General features: G+C 51.0%; 1 protein-coding gene across 14 annotated transcripts in view; it reads left to right on the top strand.

Moving 5' to 3' along the window:
* Positions 1-223: 223 nt before the first annotated feature.
* Positions 224-15,787, top strand: part of KTN1 (kinectin 1) — a 118,824-nt gene continuing 103,260 nt past the window's right edge. For all 14 annotated transcript variants that reach the window (XM_064147949.1, XM_064148299.1, XM_064148262.1 and 11 more), the window contains exon 1: positions 224-303. The gene's annotated coding sequence lies outside the window, so the exon portion shown is untranslated. The remainder of the gene's footprint in view (positions 304-15,787) is intronic.

Consider the following 15,787-nt stretch of genomic DNA (forward strand, 5'->3'; position numbering starts at 1 on the left):
GGGTATGGCAGCGCGGGGGGCACCCCACGCCCGGGTGGGCTTTGGCAGAGGTGACCCCCATGAAGGCTGCCCCGCGGGGGTGCGCCGAGGCTCCCCGGCGGGCAGGGGACGGCGCAGCGCCGCCGCCGCCGTGCCTTTAACGGGCGGGGGGGCGGCAGACGCGGCGGACGTGCGGTGCCGCCTCCTCCGCTCCCCCTCCCTTCCTGCCCGCCAGCGCCGCGCAGGCACCGGCTCGCCGCCGCTCCGGCCCCGCCAGCCCCGCTCCGCACGCCCCGGCCCCGGCGCGGCCCGCAGCGGCACACGGTAAGTCCCGTCCCGGGCAGCTCCCGGCCTCTGCGGCTCCGAGGGCCGGGGCCTGACCGCGGCCTGCCCGGCCAGGGGCGCGGGCCTAGGCCTCAGCGTGGCCGAGCCGCCGGCGGACGGCACCGGCAGGTGGGCGGCGGAGCGGGCCCCGGGGCTGCGGCCCGGCGGGCGGGTTCCGGCGGCACGGCCCCTGCCGCTCTCCCCGGGCTGGGCCGCGGTGGGGAGCCGAGGGCGGAGGTTCCGCCGCGGGGAGGGGAGAAGCCGCTCCTGGCTGGGGCGGCTGCGGCCGGGGGCAGCGCGGAAGCGGGCTGGGGGGAGGGAGGGAGAGCCACTCCGCAGTGCATCTCCCGGGAAGCCTCCTGAAGCCGAGTTAACCGGGAGCCCCCCGGTAGCGGTTTTCTCTGGGTCTGCGTCGTTCCCTGCCCCGGCTGGAAGCGCAGAGCCGCGAAGGGGGTGGTGCTGAGCTCAGTTTCCCCCCCGGCTGGGATGTGCGGAGGCTCCCGCGGCTCTGGGCCCCTGGCCGGGGCTGGGCGTGCACCCAGTGCTGCAGCGCCCGGCTGGCCTGCGAACTTGAGCGAGGCGCTGCGCTCCGCCGGCGCGCACAGCCCGGCCCGGTCTGCGTTCCCGTGGCGATGTGAGCTGCCCTCCGTAAGCCGTGCCCTGCTTTTTCCCACGCCTGTCCCGGGTGCTCGGGTTTGCGTTGGTGTTGCCTGTGCCCTTTCCTACAGCACCGGTGTGCGGGCTGCATGCCGTGGTGTGAACCCCGGAGGTGCTCATAGCCATCTCCTCAGCCCTTCCTCCTCTGCGCGGGGCTTAGTGCCTTGCTGGAAGCCTTCCTGCGCTGTGAAGGTTATTGAGGAGGGGGAAACAGGAGGTGAAGAAGGAAAGGTGGTGAAGCTACCCGTTTTGTACTGTTTCCAGCTGATGAAATATTTTAGTTCAGTAGGTGTTTTTTTGGGACTCGGTGCCATGCTCTGGTTGATTGGCTAGGGCTGGGTGCTAGGCTGGACTGGATGATCCTGAAGGTCTCTTCCAACCTGGTTGATTCTGTGATTCTGCTCATAGCATCTTTTGTGCACTGAGCAGTGCCACATGTTACTTTCTAGTGGTGCACGCACGCTTGTCTGCTTTAGGACTGTCGGTTTATAACCTTTTCTTTTTCCCCAGAGACTCTGCTGTGTGTTTTGAGTTCACTGTTAGGAAAGGAGATGTGGAAGAGTAGCTGAGCTGATTCTCTGCTGTAGTTCTGTTTAAATGTCTCCTTCTCTTCCCCTTTGCTGCTTCCATTGCAGCCTCTGTCCAACAGCACATGGTATTTAGGAGACATAACTGACAACTTCTATTTAACATCTCTTTATGTATGACAAGGCAGAAATCCCTCGCTGGAAAGTCCGAATTGATTGCTGCAGAAGTTAAAAGGGGATTCAATTCCCACGTTCCAACTCCTTTCAGCTATTTTTCTTGCCTGTTCTCTCGGTGGATTGCTGAGATCCTCCTGTTTGCTTTGGGCTGGAAGCTTTCTCTGCCTCATGGACCTCTTCCCTATAACTGCACTGTAATTTCTGTCTGTGAGCAGGCTATGCAACTCGCTTTACCACATATTTTTTCTCTTGCCTCATATGCTGATGCTGCTTTCTGCATACTGTGATTAAAATAACTTTTGTGTGTAACTGCAGCAGGGAAAGGTTGGGGTTTGGAGAGATAGAAGCACTAATTCTCTCTTAGGGTTATTACCAAATACCTCTTTTTGGTTAGCTTTATTCTTTTTAATTGCCTCTCCTTATCTAGCCTACCTCAAGAAGATGCATTCTGTGCTCTCAGAAGTAGACTCATAGAATCACCAAGGCTGTAGCCAGGTGGGGGTTGGTCTCTTCTCCCAGAGAACCAGCACCAGACCGAGGGGACACAGTCTCAAGTTGTGCTGGGGGAAGTATAGGAGGAAGTTCTTCACAGGGAGAGTGACTGGCATTGGAATGGGCTGCCCAGGGAGGTGGTGGAGTCACCATCCCTGGAGGTCTTCAAGAGAAGACTGGCTGGGGCACTTAGTGCCATGGTCTAGTTGACTGGGTGCTGGGTTGGACTGGCTGATCTTGGAGGTCTCTTCCAACCTGGTTGATTCTATGAACCAGGTTGGGAGAGACCTCCAAGATCATCCAGCCCAACCTAGAATCGTAGAAGCAGCAGTAGGATGCTCAGAACACAATTAGCTGTTATGCCTCACTGTTATAAGCCCTCTATTAGCTACAATTTAGCCTGTTAGCTACTTGGCTTCTGAAATCCTCGAAGGAAAGAGAAAGGCTCGAGCAAGCCTATCTGCAACTCTGGTCTTACTTGGTTAGCCATGTAACAGCTTTCCTTTGCATCATTGCTCTTGGCTGCTGGAGAGGAGGTGGTTATGGCTCAAAAGTGTCTAATCATTGCCTGACTCTCAGTACTGTCAAAACAGGGTTGTGAAACCCCTTCAGAAACTAACTTCTGTGAGTTTCAGAGGCGGTGAGTACAGATTAAATACATCTTTGGCCAAGACCCTGCAGCATAAGAACACGGAGCGGGGGGAAGAGGACATGGTTTATTTTAGGCATCAAACTTCGTTGCTCCTAATCCCTTCCCCCCGCTGCTGCCAAGACAGCCACCTCTCGCCATTCACTCTGTGAGAGCTTCAGCTGCCAAGTTTAGTTCCTTGGTCATACCCTAATTGCGTGCCTGTGTAAATAGCGTGAATGCTCCTGTGCTGGCCGGCAGGGATGGGGAGGAAGCAGCAGACGAGAGCAGTTCTTCGTTCCCTCTGTCTGCTCCAAAAGCTGCGGCAGGAAGCAGGCCGGTAAGGACTCGAGAGGGGAGGAGAGTCCCTGCTCGAGTTCAGTTTCCCCATTCATAGCATATGTCTGTGCTGTGGGTTCCTTTCAGGACATAACTGCTTTGGAGGAGACACTCTACCCGTTTATTGTGTGCCCCCATCTCCATGGCAGAGTTGTTGGAGAGGCCTCTCTACGTCTCGGAGCAATCCCTGTATTTCCATCCTCGTGGTGTCATTTATATCATAGAATCATATCATATCATAGACTCAAGCAGGTTGGAAGAGACCTCCAAGATCATCCAGTCCAACCTATCACCCAGCCCTGTCCAGTCAACCAGACCATGGCACTAAGTGCCTCATCCACTCTTCTCTTGAACACCTCCAGGGACGGTGCCTCCACCACCTCCCTGGGCAGCCCATTCCAGTGCCACTCACTCTCTCTGCCAACATCTTCCTAACAACATCCAGCCTAGACCTCCCCTGCCACACCTTGAAACTATGCCCCCTTGTTCTGTTGCTGCTTGCCTGGGAGAAGAGACCAACCCCACCTGGCTACAATGTCCCTTCAGGTAGTTGTAGACAGCAATGAGGTCACCCCTGAGCCTCCTCTTCTCAGGCTTTGCCATCTGGTTTATATGGTTGTTTTCCCTCCCTGATGTAATTAGAGGGGGCAGTTGGCTCCCTGCTTGTTTTGAGAGGTTGAACAAGTCAAAGTCTTTAAGTCTCCTCCTGTTAGTCTCTTATCAATATTCCTTGTCAGTGAAAACCTTTCACCTTTACCCTGCAAAGCCCTTTAAATGCAGAGGGAATTGTGTGCTCCTGTCTTTAGCTCTTCCTGCTCTGTGTTAGCAGAGCAGCAGCATTGGGTGCTTTTTTTTCCCCTCTTCTAAACGAATATTTTGGGGGGGGGAGGGGGGGCTTACATGCTGCATCGTTGAAACTCTCAAACTTTTTGCCATTCCTTGGGTGATTGTTTGAGGGCCAAGGAGACAGGGAGTTGCTGGGCTAAATCATTCCCAGACAAATCACTTCTCGTTAATGACTGTGCATAAAGCGTGGAGATGATAGATTGGAGAGTTACCAGCTCATGCCTCTTAGGAGTCTGTTTCTCCTCATGGTTATACAAGATGTCCAAGCAAATAAAACACATGATGCCTTCTCAGTTTCTTGTTTCTAAAGTATTTATTTGTGTTTTCAGAAATGTAAAAGCTGCTTCCTGTTCGCATGCCTGACCTGCAGCTGCTTCGCAAGGAGCCAGGGTACTTCTGAGCTTGGAAAACTTCCTATTCCTTGCCAGAATGGAACCTTTAATGTCATTTCTTATGGTGTGGATTTCTTGGCACTTTTGCCAGGCTGGTGCCCGTGTTTGGGAACACTTCTGTGCCCAGTGGTGCTGGGCACTGCCCAAAGGACTCAGATTCCTGATATCTTTGTCCTCATAACACTTTATTTCCAGTGGGTTTGAAGTGGGAGTGGCAGTCCTTGCAGAGCCCTGTGAAGAGAGGCTGAGGGAGCTGGGGGTGTGCAGCCTGCAAGAGAGAAGGCTCAGGGCAGAGCTCATTGCTGTCTGCAGCTGCCTGCAGGGAGGCTGTAGCCAGGTGGGGTTGGGCTCTGCTGCCAGGCAAGCAGCAACAGAAGAAGGGGACACACACCAGACCAAGGGGACACAGTCTCAAGTTGTGCCAGGGGAGGTCTAGGCTGGATGTTGTTAGGAAGTTGTTGTCAGAGAGAGTGATTGGCATTGGAATGGGCTGCCCAGGGAGGTGGTGGAGTGGCTGTGGCTGGAGGTGTTGAAGCCAAGCCTGGCTGAGGCACTTAGTGCCATGGTCTGGTTGCTAGGTTGGACTGGCTGAGCCTGGAGCTCTCTTCCAGCCTGGTTGATTCTATGATAAGCAGTGTATATTGATCTGAACTCTGCTGCTGCTGCTTCTTCCAGTTGAAGAATTGGTCTCTAGCAGATGGGAAGGAGAAACAAAAGTGGATCCAGGTGCTGCTCTGAGCAGGGAGGCAGTGTGCCAGCATCTGTAATTTCTGATCTTCCTCTGCAGAGACCTTTTTTCCTCTCCCAAGTGACAATGCAAGTAGCACCAGGGCCAGGTTCCCTGCATTTGAACCTGTCCCCTCCCGGTCACTGCTGTGTCTGTATGCAGGAGTGCTACACTCTAATTAGATTACATTAGAATGAATAAGTGAGCGTTTATAAATGGGCTTATGGGGGCACTGCTGGGTCAGTTCAGTCCCTAAATATAGGTACTGGGCAGGGTGCAGGCTTGGTGCAGTGTCTATCCTTACCACAGAATTAAACTGAGCTCTCCTGGGAGCACATAAATTCTGCTGCCTTGCCATCTTGTCAGCTTGGATGCTCCTGTGTGTTGGTAAGAGAAATGCCAAAACCCACTGGAACCCTGAGTTTCTTTAATGGAAGCTTGAGGAGTTGCAGGGGGAAAACATGGCTATGGAAGCTGTAGTCTGAGGTGCTAAAGCATGCAAATCTCATGATACTTTTTAATGCTTCCCATTTAAATAATGGTGGTTTTTTATTATTATTTTTAAGGTGATTTATTATTATTTTATCTTAGAAACTCTCAAGAGCTTCCTCTGACTCTTGACAAGCCAAGCCTGGCTGGGGCACTTAGTGCCATGGTCTGATTGACTGGATAGGGCTGGGTGCTAGGTTGGGCTGGATGAGCTTGGAGGTCTCTTCCAACCTGGTTGATTCTGTGACACAGAGGTAAAAGGATGTTGTCTCTTCCATATGATACAAAGAAATAGGAGCTTCAAGCCTTGGGTTTTGCTGTGCAGTGTGCAGGGAGAGGGACAGGAAGTGTGAAGTTTGTGGGTTAATCGGAAGTGAGATGTTAACTTTTGTGCCACTCTGTTTGCCTTTGGCAGTGTTCTTTGGGCTGTGTGGCTCTCCTGCTTACCACAATTCACAGCTCTGAGTTCCTGGTAGAGTAGGTGATGATGTTTCTTCCCCTTTTCTTCCCAAGAAGCCTTGTTCAGAGGAATGCCATTATTTTATGTTCTTTTTTTTTTTCTGTTTCAAATGAAAGCTCAGCTTTGCTTGTAGCTCCCTAAGGCTGCATCATAACTTGGAGAAAGTTTCTGTAAATTAGTAGTGTGGGCAAGGTACTCATTTCTTGCACTAATAATCCCTGTTAGCATCATAGAATCAACCAGGCTGGAAGAGACCTCCGAGATTATCCAGGCCAACCTAGCCCCTAGCCCTGGCCAATCAACCAGACCATGGCACTAAGTGCCTCAGCCAGGCTTGGCTTCAACACCTCCTGGCACAGAGACTCCACCACCTCCCTGGGCAGCCCATTCCAATGCCAATCACTCTCTCTGACAACAACTTCCTAACAACATCCAGCTTAGACCTCCCCTGGCACAGCTTGAGACTGTGTCCCCTTCTTCTGTTGCTGCTTGCCTGGCAGCAGAGCCCAACCCCACCTGGCTACAGCCTCCCTGCAGGCAGCTGCAGACAGCAATGAGCTCTGCCCTGAGCCTCCTCTGCTTCAGGCTGCACACCCCCAGCTCCCTCAGCCTCTCCTCACAGGGCTGTGTTCCAGGCCCCTCCCCAGCCTTGCTGCCCTTCTCTGGACACCTTCCAGCACCTCAACATCTCTCTTGAATTGAGGAGCCCAGAACTGGACACAGCACTCAAGGGGTGTCCTGAGCAGTGCTGAGCACAGGGGCAGAAGAACCTCCCTTGTCCTGCTGCCCACACTGCTCCTGAGCCAGCCCAGGATGCCATTGGCTCTGCTGCCCACCTGGGCACACTGCTGCCTCAGCTTCAGCCTACTATTACAAATAACCCTGTCCTCTGCTACTGTTAACAGCTCCCTGCTGCTGTCACTGTTAGGTATGCAGCATTTTTAGAGTGGTTGAGTATGAGAAGCAGCATTTCTTGCAGGTTTTTGCTCTTCCTCGTTGGATATCCTCCCTCCTGGCAGATCCTTCACTGCCCTGGCTGCATCTGCTCAGAGCCAGGCAATCCTGCAGATCACTGCTCCACTTGAGGACATCTGTTAACATTGCTAACAGCTCCTCTGCTGCACGAAGCACCTTTAAACCTTTTTGTGCCAGATAGTTGAGGAAATAGAGCAAAGCTCCTGGTTTCCTTCAAGCTGTAGTTGAGTGACTAACTGAGCATCATGGAGAGCATTTTCCATCTCTGAGGAGGAGGTGTGTTGATGTTGTCCATTTTTTGACTGCATATATAGCTAACCTCCTCAGCCTGCCTCCCTGGTGTCCAGCTCATGGAGCATGTGGTGAATGTCCCAGTGAAAATAAAGCTTGAGCTCAGAGTTATGTGGGTGTTGAAGGCTGCTAAATCCTGGTATATTTATGCCTGTGATTCATGGTGCTTCCAAAAACAATCCAGCTCTCATCCTCCAGAGGGGAAGTACCTCAGTCCAGTGTTGTTATCATTCCACTCTTGCCAGAACCTTAACTTCTTTGTGTTCCTTATTCTTTTTGGTCCCAAATCCCACCCTGCAAGGTTTTTTTTTTGTGTGTGGCTTGTCTCTTCTTTATGCTCTGCTGCATGTACTGAGCATGGTAAGCAGTCTATGTTATTTCAGGGATGTGCTAAACTTTAGCACATCTCTTTCCTGTCTGTGATGTGAAAAAAGTGTCTCTTGTCTGCCTGCAACTGCAGAGGAAGAAAGAGACAGAAGTGTGGTCCTCTGCCCTGCAAGGGGGTAAACTGCCTGAGCCTCAGCTTAGCTACTCCCTGTTCCTGTCCTGCCTGTAGTAGGTTGGAGGGGAAATCTTCCAGGGGAAAAAGCAAGTGGACTTGTAATCTGTTTGCAGGTGTGTAGCTGTCAAGGAAGATGATGACTAAGCTATTGCACAAGGTGCAGCCCTTCGGGGAGTGCACCAGGGTTGGATCAGATTGTGAGTGACTGATAAGAGAGCCTATAATATCAGCTGCTAAGTTTATTGTTACTGCTTTAATCTAATCACTGCCTGTGACTGCACTTTTATTTTCCTCAGCCTGTTTGCTGTGGGATTTTAGGCCCATACTGAGTGAGTACAAAGAAAGTCTGATGTAATGGAGGATTTGAGTGCTTCCATCTGGTGGGAGGAGTACTTAAAGCCAATGACTTCTGTTCAGCTCTCAAGTGCACCACGTTGGCTACCTGTTCTGGTGCAGAGATCCTTTGGAAGGTGCTTATTCTCCCATTTCACAGAAGGGAAGACTGAGGCTAAGCCCCTGCAGCTGTAGATGCTGAGAGGTCACCAGCACACCAGCTGGGGATGCCATTCTCTTGATCCCATCCATGACCTGGTCACCAGGGCCTGTTGCTCTGACTTTGCTGTGCTGGGGGTGAAAGGGAGGCCAGTCTTCTCAGGCAACTGAGGCTGTTCTTCCATGAGTCCTCTTCCTTTTGGGGTCTCTGATGTGATATAGGTAGTTTAAACCTGCTTCTAGTAGATGTGTTTCTTCCTGCCCTCTGAACTGGTCTGGAAGGCTGCTGTATGTGTGTGCCTTGCTCATAAAGTCATTGCTTATCTTGTGTGTGGACATTCCACTTGGACTTTCTTAGAATCCTAGAATCAGCCAGGTTGGAAGAGACCTTCAAGCTCATCCAGTCCATCCTGTCCCCCAGCCCTGTCCAGTCAACTAGACCATGGCACTAAGTGCCTCATCCAGGCTTTGCTTGTGGGCAGTGCCCCTTTTTTAACGTTAGCCATGTGTGGACCTAAAACCAGGCACATGAAACTCCTTGCAACACTTTTTTGCCCTTCTCCATTTCAGTAATACCTGGGGCAGCACCATGGCTACAGCAGGTAGTACCTGCTGGATCTTTCTCAGGACATTGTGAGATGAAGGAAGTGGTCTGAGTTCAGTGATGCAGTGCTGGGAATGTCCCTTTTCCCTGGGGCTAGCAGGAACTCTTCTGTGTCCTTTAACTTGCTGTCCTCTGTGGACACATCCTTCTCTTGGACCAGGCAGTGCCTGCATGTCTCAGTGGGGTGTGGTGCTGGGAAGCTGACAGAAAATGGGGTTTATGGGTGAACACTGTATCCCATGTCACAGCTTCTGACCTTTGCTTGTGTAAACACCTGTGGCAGCATGTGTGGCTTCAGCTGTGATGGACTGATAAAGAGCTAGAATGCTTTCTCTCTTTAAGCTACCTTGTCTTGCCTTCACAGCAGTGGTGGTGGAGATCCATCAAAGCTTCCCTTCTGAGTTCAAGCTGACTGAGGAGGAGCTCTCTGTGTTAATGTTTGGTGAGAAGGTGTTCTTGATAAGGCTGCCCTAGCATGGCCAGCAAGAGGAATTGTCCAGCAGAAAGGCAGAGGTAGCATCTGAAGACCTTGGTAACCACTGAGCTGCAGGGAGGGTTTATGGATCACAGGATGTTTGGGGTTGGGAGGGATCCAAGGTGATCATTCAGTTCAACCCCCCTACCAGGCCAGCACCATACAGCCTAGCTCAGGTCACACAGGAACACATCCAGACAGGCCTGGAAAGGCTCCAGAGAAGCAGACTCCACAGCCTCTCTGGGCAGCCTGTGCCAGGGCTCTGGGACTCTTATAGGAGAGAAGTTCCCCCTTGTGTTGAGCTGGAACCTGCTGTGCTGCAGCTTACACCCATTGCTGCTTGTCCTATCCCAGGCAGCAGTGAGCAGAGCCTGTCCCCCTCTCCTGACCCCCAGCCCCCAGATATTGATAAACATTGATCAAATCTCCTCTAAGTCTTCTCCAGACTAAGCAGCCCCAGGTCCCTCAGCCTCTCCTCATCAGGCAGTGCTCCAGTCCCCTCATCATCCTTGTAGTCCTCCACTGGACCCTCCAGCAGCTCCCTGTCCCTCTCTACCTGGGAGGTTGTGCTAGGATTTTATTGGGTTTTCTGGTCTTCCCCATGACAGCTTAATGGGGGATCTGAGAGTTCTCTCTTGTTACCTTCACCTAAGGTCACTTCCACGTCTGCAGCCTCTGCTGCACTGCTGTTGGGATTGGGTTGCATTCTAAATTTAGTAAACCCCTTTGCAGCTTAGTGTGTACTTATGTCAGAACAGATACTGTTCTGTTTTGAAGTAGCTTTTAATGAGTTAAAGCATAGTTCAAGCTGCACAGCAAGTCCAGTCTTTCTCTGCACAGGTGGCAGTGCACCACACCAGTTGACAAGCACAGGTATACTTCACCTGTCTGTTCTTCAACACATGGATCCATCAAGGTGCAGATTGGGTTATGGAGGCACAATTACACCTTGTGTAACTTGGTCTGTAGTCTGAGGCATGTGAAAAGTGCTAGTGAAGGGCTCAGGTTTCAGAAGTTTTAAAGGCTTGAGAAAATTCTTGCTCAAATGTTTCCATTGCAAGCCTGCCTCTTTGGCCCTTCCCCCAGTCTCACAGTTTCTGCCTCTTTTACCCTGTCATTTGTGTGCCAAAAGAAGATTTTTTGGGCTTCTGGTATACCTATTTCTAAGCAGATTTCTTAATCCCCATTACAGACTCCTGGTGTAGTAGCTCAAGCTGGAACTGGATTGAGGGCAAGTTTAGATCTGTGTGGTCACAGTGAAGTGTTTGTTCACTCCTCACATGCCAGAAGAGGAGCAGATTGTGGGACAGCAAAGAAAGGAAGTGAGAACCCAGACAATGAGACATGAGAGAAATGACCTCAATTACTCTTCATTTCTCTTGCTGAGTGTTTTTAGGCCTTTTTAACAGCTTGCCATGTTCTGAAGTCCTGTGCTGATGAGTGTGCTGGGTGGGTGTGCTTTCATGTGCTGTGGGGCCATTTTGGGGGAGAACTTTGAGATTTGGGGTTATTTGACTTGGAATTATGAAAACCATGGAATGTGTATTTGAAGTCCCTCTAGGAAACTCTTAAAGGCTTAGTCTTTATGCTCACCAGTGAAGAAAATCAGGACTTCAAACACATCTCTAAGTGTTCCTATGTATTGTCACCCAACATTATGCTCTATCTGCCAGGGGAGGTCTAGGCTGGATGTGAGGAGGAAGTTGTTGTCAGAGAGAGTGATTGGCATTGGAATGGGCTGCCCAGGGAGGTGGTGGAGTCTCTGTGCCTGGAGGTGTTCAAGAAGAGACTGGCTGGGGCACTTAGTGCCATAGTCTAGTTGACTGGCTAGGACTGGGTGCTAGGTTAGACTGGATGATGTTGAAGGTCACTTCCAACCTGCTTGATTCTATGATTCTAAAAGCCTGGATAAGGCACTTAGTGCCATGGTCTGGTTGACTGGATAGGGCTGGGTATTAGGTTGGACTGGATGATCTTGGAAGTCTCTTCCAACCTGATTGATTCTATGATTTGGGGTTATGCAGTGGACTGGATTGTGGAACTTGATCAGTATGGTTGAGGAGTGTTGCAGTGTCTACTAAGCTGCTGCTTGGAGAAACTACTGCAAGCCTCAGCACTGCTCACCTGGGGAATCAACAGCCACATCAGGAAGGTGCTCTAAGAGAGCTCCTTTACCACGTGGCCCATATATAATGCAAATGTATTAAGCAAGTCTGTGAAGGAGCTGGGAATTTTTCTCTGATGCTGGAGGGGAGCTTAGTCTCCTGGTTCTAAAGACAAGATGCCAGTATTGCCTTGGAGTCTGCTGAAATACTGCACTGGTTGCTGAGTGCATATGACCTTGAGCTGCCTGCTTGGATCAGAGAGAGTGATTGGCATTGGAATGGGCTGCCCAGGGAGGTGGTGGAGTCTCTGTCCCTGGAGGTGTTGAAGCCAAGCCTGGATGAGACACTTAGTGCCATGTTCTGGTTGTTTGGCCAGGGCTGGGTGCTAGGTTGGACTGGCTGAGCTTGGAGCTCTCTTCCAGCCTGGTTGATTCTTTGTGTGAGTAGGTCGAGGATGCTGTTAAGTGCTGTGCAGAGAGGGTGACAAGGTGAAGAGAAACCTCCTGTTGAGGCATGTGTGGTGTCATATCTAGGAACATGTATCTACAGTGTGCAAGTTGAAAGGATGGTGTTTTTGTTGGGCAGTAAGCACTGATTGCAGAGGTGTTTTGGGTAGGTGAAGTGAGCTTTTAGTGCTGCTAATAAATGAGCTTCATGTAGTATTTTGCTGAAGAGGGACTTTGAACACTTGCTGTCTCACTGGGGAAATGACCACAGTTGAATATCAGTTCCTCAAACTTCATGTTGTACTTTTAAACTGAGCTAGAAGCTGTGGCTCATAATGCAGCTTACACTTGGAAATGCACTGGGGTGACTTGTGCAGTGCAGCAGGAATTGCTTTGAAGGCCTCTTTTGTTTTTTGAATCATTTTTGGACTTTTATTTGTAAAAGTACCAGCATCATGGTGCTTTATAGCATAAGGGATCTGGCTAGGTTGTGGAAGTGCTGGCATGAGGGCTGCAGCATCTCTGCTGTGGGGTTGGCACCTGGGTTGGCATAGTCCCAAGCACAAATCCAGGCTGGGTGGGGAATGGCTGAGAGCAGCCCTGAGGAACAGGCCCTGGGGGTCTGGGCTGAGGAAAAGCTTAACAGGAGCCTACAGGCTGAGTGCAGCCCAGACACAACCTTGTGCTGGGCTGCAGCAAGAGCATTGTGGGCACAGGGCAAGGGAGGGGATTCTGCCCCTTGGCTCTGCTCTCCTCAGACCCCACCTGCAGTCCTGGGGGCAGTTCTGGAGCCCTCAGCACAAGCAGGACATGGAAGTGTTGGAGCCAGTCCAGAGGAGGCCACCAAGATGCTGGGAGGGCTGCAGCAGCTCTGCTGTGAGGACAGGCTCAGAGAGTTGGGGCTCTGCAGCCTGGAGAAGAGAAGGCTTCCAGGAGACCTTGGAGTGGCCTTCCAGGATCTGAAGGGGGCTACAGGAAGGATGGGGAAGGACTATTGACAAGGTCTGGTAATGACAGGATGAGGAGGAATGGGTTTGAAGAGGCAGAGGGGAGATTTAGGCTAGCTGTTGGGAAGTTGTTTGCAGTGAGACACTGGCACAGGTTGCCCAGGGAGGTTGTGGATCACAGGATCGCCGAGCTTTGATCACATTGGGTGCTTCTGTGCTCCACAACCTCCCTGGAGGTGTTCAAAGCCAGGTTGGATGAGGCCTTGAGCCACCTGTTCTAGTGGGAGGTGTCCCTGCCTATGGCAGGGGGTTGGAACTGGATGATCTTGGAGGTCCCTTCCACCCTAAAGCATTCTACTAGCGGATGAGGGGTAGCTGCCTCCTGTGTCAGTGCAGAGGTGTTCCCTGCAGTCCTAGGGCTCTGCTTCACCTCTAGCTAAGTTACAGAGGGGATGAGTAGGACTCTGCTGTATGGCCAAGTGAAGTAAAACACTACACCTGTGCCCTAGATTGAAGCTGCACTTTCACCATTCCAGCATGGAGCACCTCATTGGGCTGCTGTGATTGAAAGCTCCTTTTTTCACCTTGCAGTCAAAATGTGGCCTATTATTGCCCACTTCTTCTTGTGCCAGCATTGTCCTTTGACTTGAACCCCACCCTGCCAGGTTGGGTATGGCCCCTGTTAGCTTGGGAGCAGCTGAGGGAGGCAAGGGGAGCAAGTAATTCCCGGCTGTTTGGATTTTCCAGTGTTTCTGTGTAGGCTGAAAAGGAGGCAGGTTCCTGCCTGGGGAGGCTCAAGCTGCTCTGATTTCCTGAGTTCTAGTTTAGTAGTTGTGCATGGCACTGGTTTCTGTTCATCATGCCCCAGTCAGCTTACAGAAACTTTGACTTCTCTAAGCTGAGTCTGCATTCCTCCTGTTGTCTAGTCTAGGCTGAAGTGGCTCTTCTAGAAATCTTCATGTTGGATACTTCTGAACTCCTGGCATGTATGAAAACTTATTACCCTTCTGTAAACTTCAACTGATGGATTTTTTTCCATCTCCCCTATATGTATGTGGTGAGAAGGGAGAGAAATCCTGCCTGTTGATTTCATCTCCCTTTTCCAGCTGTAGAATTAAGACTTAGCCTGATAATGGGGGCACAGCAATCGTGTTTCAAATGCTGCTTTCTGATGCTCTCATTTAGCTGGGTCTGTGCCACACTTAGAGTAATTTTATGCAGTAATCACCACTTTCCTTCTCTGTAGAGAAAACTGAAATCTCTCAACTACTTAGAATCATAGAATCAACCAGGTTGGAAGAGACCTCCAAGCTCAGCCAGTCCAACCTAGCACCCAGCCCCATCCTGTCAACCAGACCATGGCACCAAGTGCCTCATCCAGGCTTTTCTTGAACACCTCCAGGGATGATTCCTCCACCACCTCCCTGGGCAGCCCATTCCAATGCCACTCACTCTCTCTGCCAACAACTTCCTCCTAACATCCAGCCTAGACCTCCCCTGGCACAACTTGAGACTGTGTCCCCCTGTTCTAGTGCTGGTTGCCTGGCAGAAGAGGCCAAGCCCCATGCACAATATGGGCGGTAAATACTATCTTAAATGTTCAGGTAGTTAGAAGAAACCACATGAAAGCATCTAGATCTGAGATGATTCACAGTCACTTTCAAGAGTTTTGATTTCCCTTCAAATTAACCACCCCCCCTTTAACTTGCAGCTTATTTCCAGTGCAGGTCAATTGCATTCTCCTCTAGGAATTCCAGCAGATGAGAGCATCTGTCTGCTGTCGACTTCTCCTTTTGTCCACCGCTGTTTAACAATGGGATCATTGAGTCACTGAGAGGTTAACGAAGCACTTGGCTGTTTTTCCCTGCCAGTGGTCCTGTCTCTTTGTGTTAGTTGTGTGGAACAGCACAGTGAACAGAAATAATGGGAGAATCTTGGTGATGGAATGACCAGGGTTGTCATTTTGCAATTCCAGAGTAAAGACCTGCTTCAGCTTCAGGCTGCCACTTGTGTGCAGGGTGGCTGATTGCAGAGCCCTCAGCAAGAAGGCTAAATGTTAGTTTTTCTGCATTCAAGTGTTGGAGCCAGAGGGACTGCAGTTAGATCAGGGTGGTTACAGTTGGTTCAGCAGGAGCTTCCCAGTCAATCTTTAGAAGATATTTGGTTACAATGAGTCTTCTGGGGTTTGGCATTGGAAAAAGGGTGAATTGTAGCCCTTAATTATGAAGAGCAGGAACAATTGTGGCTGGACAGACAGGCAGTGGTCCAGCTCCTCTCTTACTGAGTGAGCAATGCTTTTGTGCTGTGCCATCCCACTGCACAAATAACTCTCATGGGCTGTTCCTGGATTGATTGGTTTTGATCTCTCTTAGGAAGGGGTCTGGAAGCTCTAAGTTTTGGGTTTGCCATAGCAGTCCTTCAAGCTTCTGCCCTGTTGCTATGTTACTGTGGCTGCCCCGAAGAGCTCCCCATGGATGCAGCTGGCAGGAGAAGCATGGATTTAAGAACCAGCTATGAAATCCATTTGTACTGGGACATCAGTGGCTTGGCCTGGGTGGGTGCCAAGTATCTGCAAGGAAAGATGTGAAGGTGTAGTGTTCTGTCAGCATATGCAGGTGATGGAGAGGAATTAAGCTTGGGGAGCTGCAGGATGGGGTTGTGCTTTGTGGCAAGTGGGCGAGCTGTGACTTAGTGGGTGTCACCTGGAGTGGAGAGAGACTTCTCTTCCTCTTTCTCACCAGCCTTTGGGTGAGGGCATCCCTTGCTCTAGCAGACTTGGGTGGCCATGAGACTTGTAGGAGCACTTGCTGGTGGCAGCGCTCCAAGAAACACTCTCACCTTTTCCCTCCAGAGCACATCTCCAGGCTGAGTTTCTCCTGCAGTTCAAGTCAAAGTGCACCTGTTATCACTGAG

This window comes from Pogoniulus pusillus, chromosome 1, assembly GCF_015220805.1.
Source record: "Pogoniulus pusillus isolate bPogPus1 chromosome 1, bPogPus1.pri, whole genome shotgun sequence".
NCBI classification, from domain to species: domain Eukaryota; kingdom Metazoa; phylum Chordata; class Aves; order Piciformes; family Lybiidae; genus Pogoniulus; species Pogoniulus pusillus.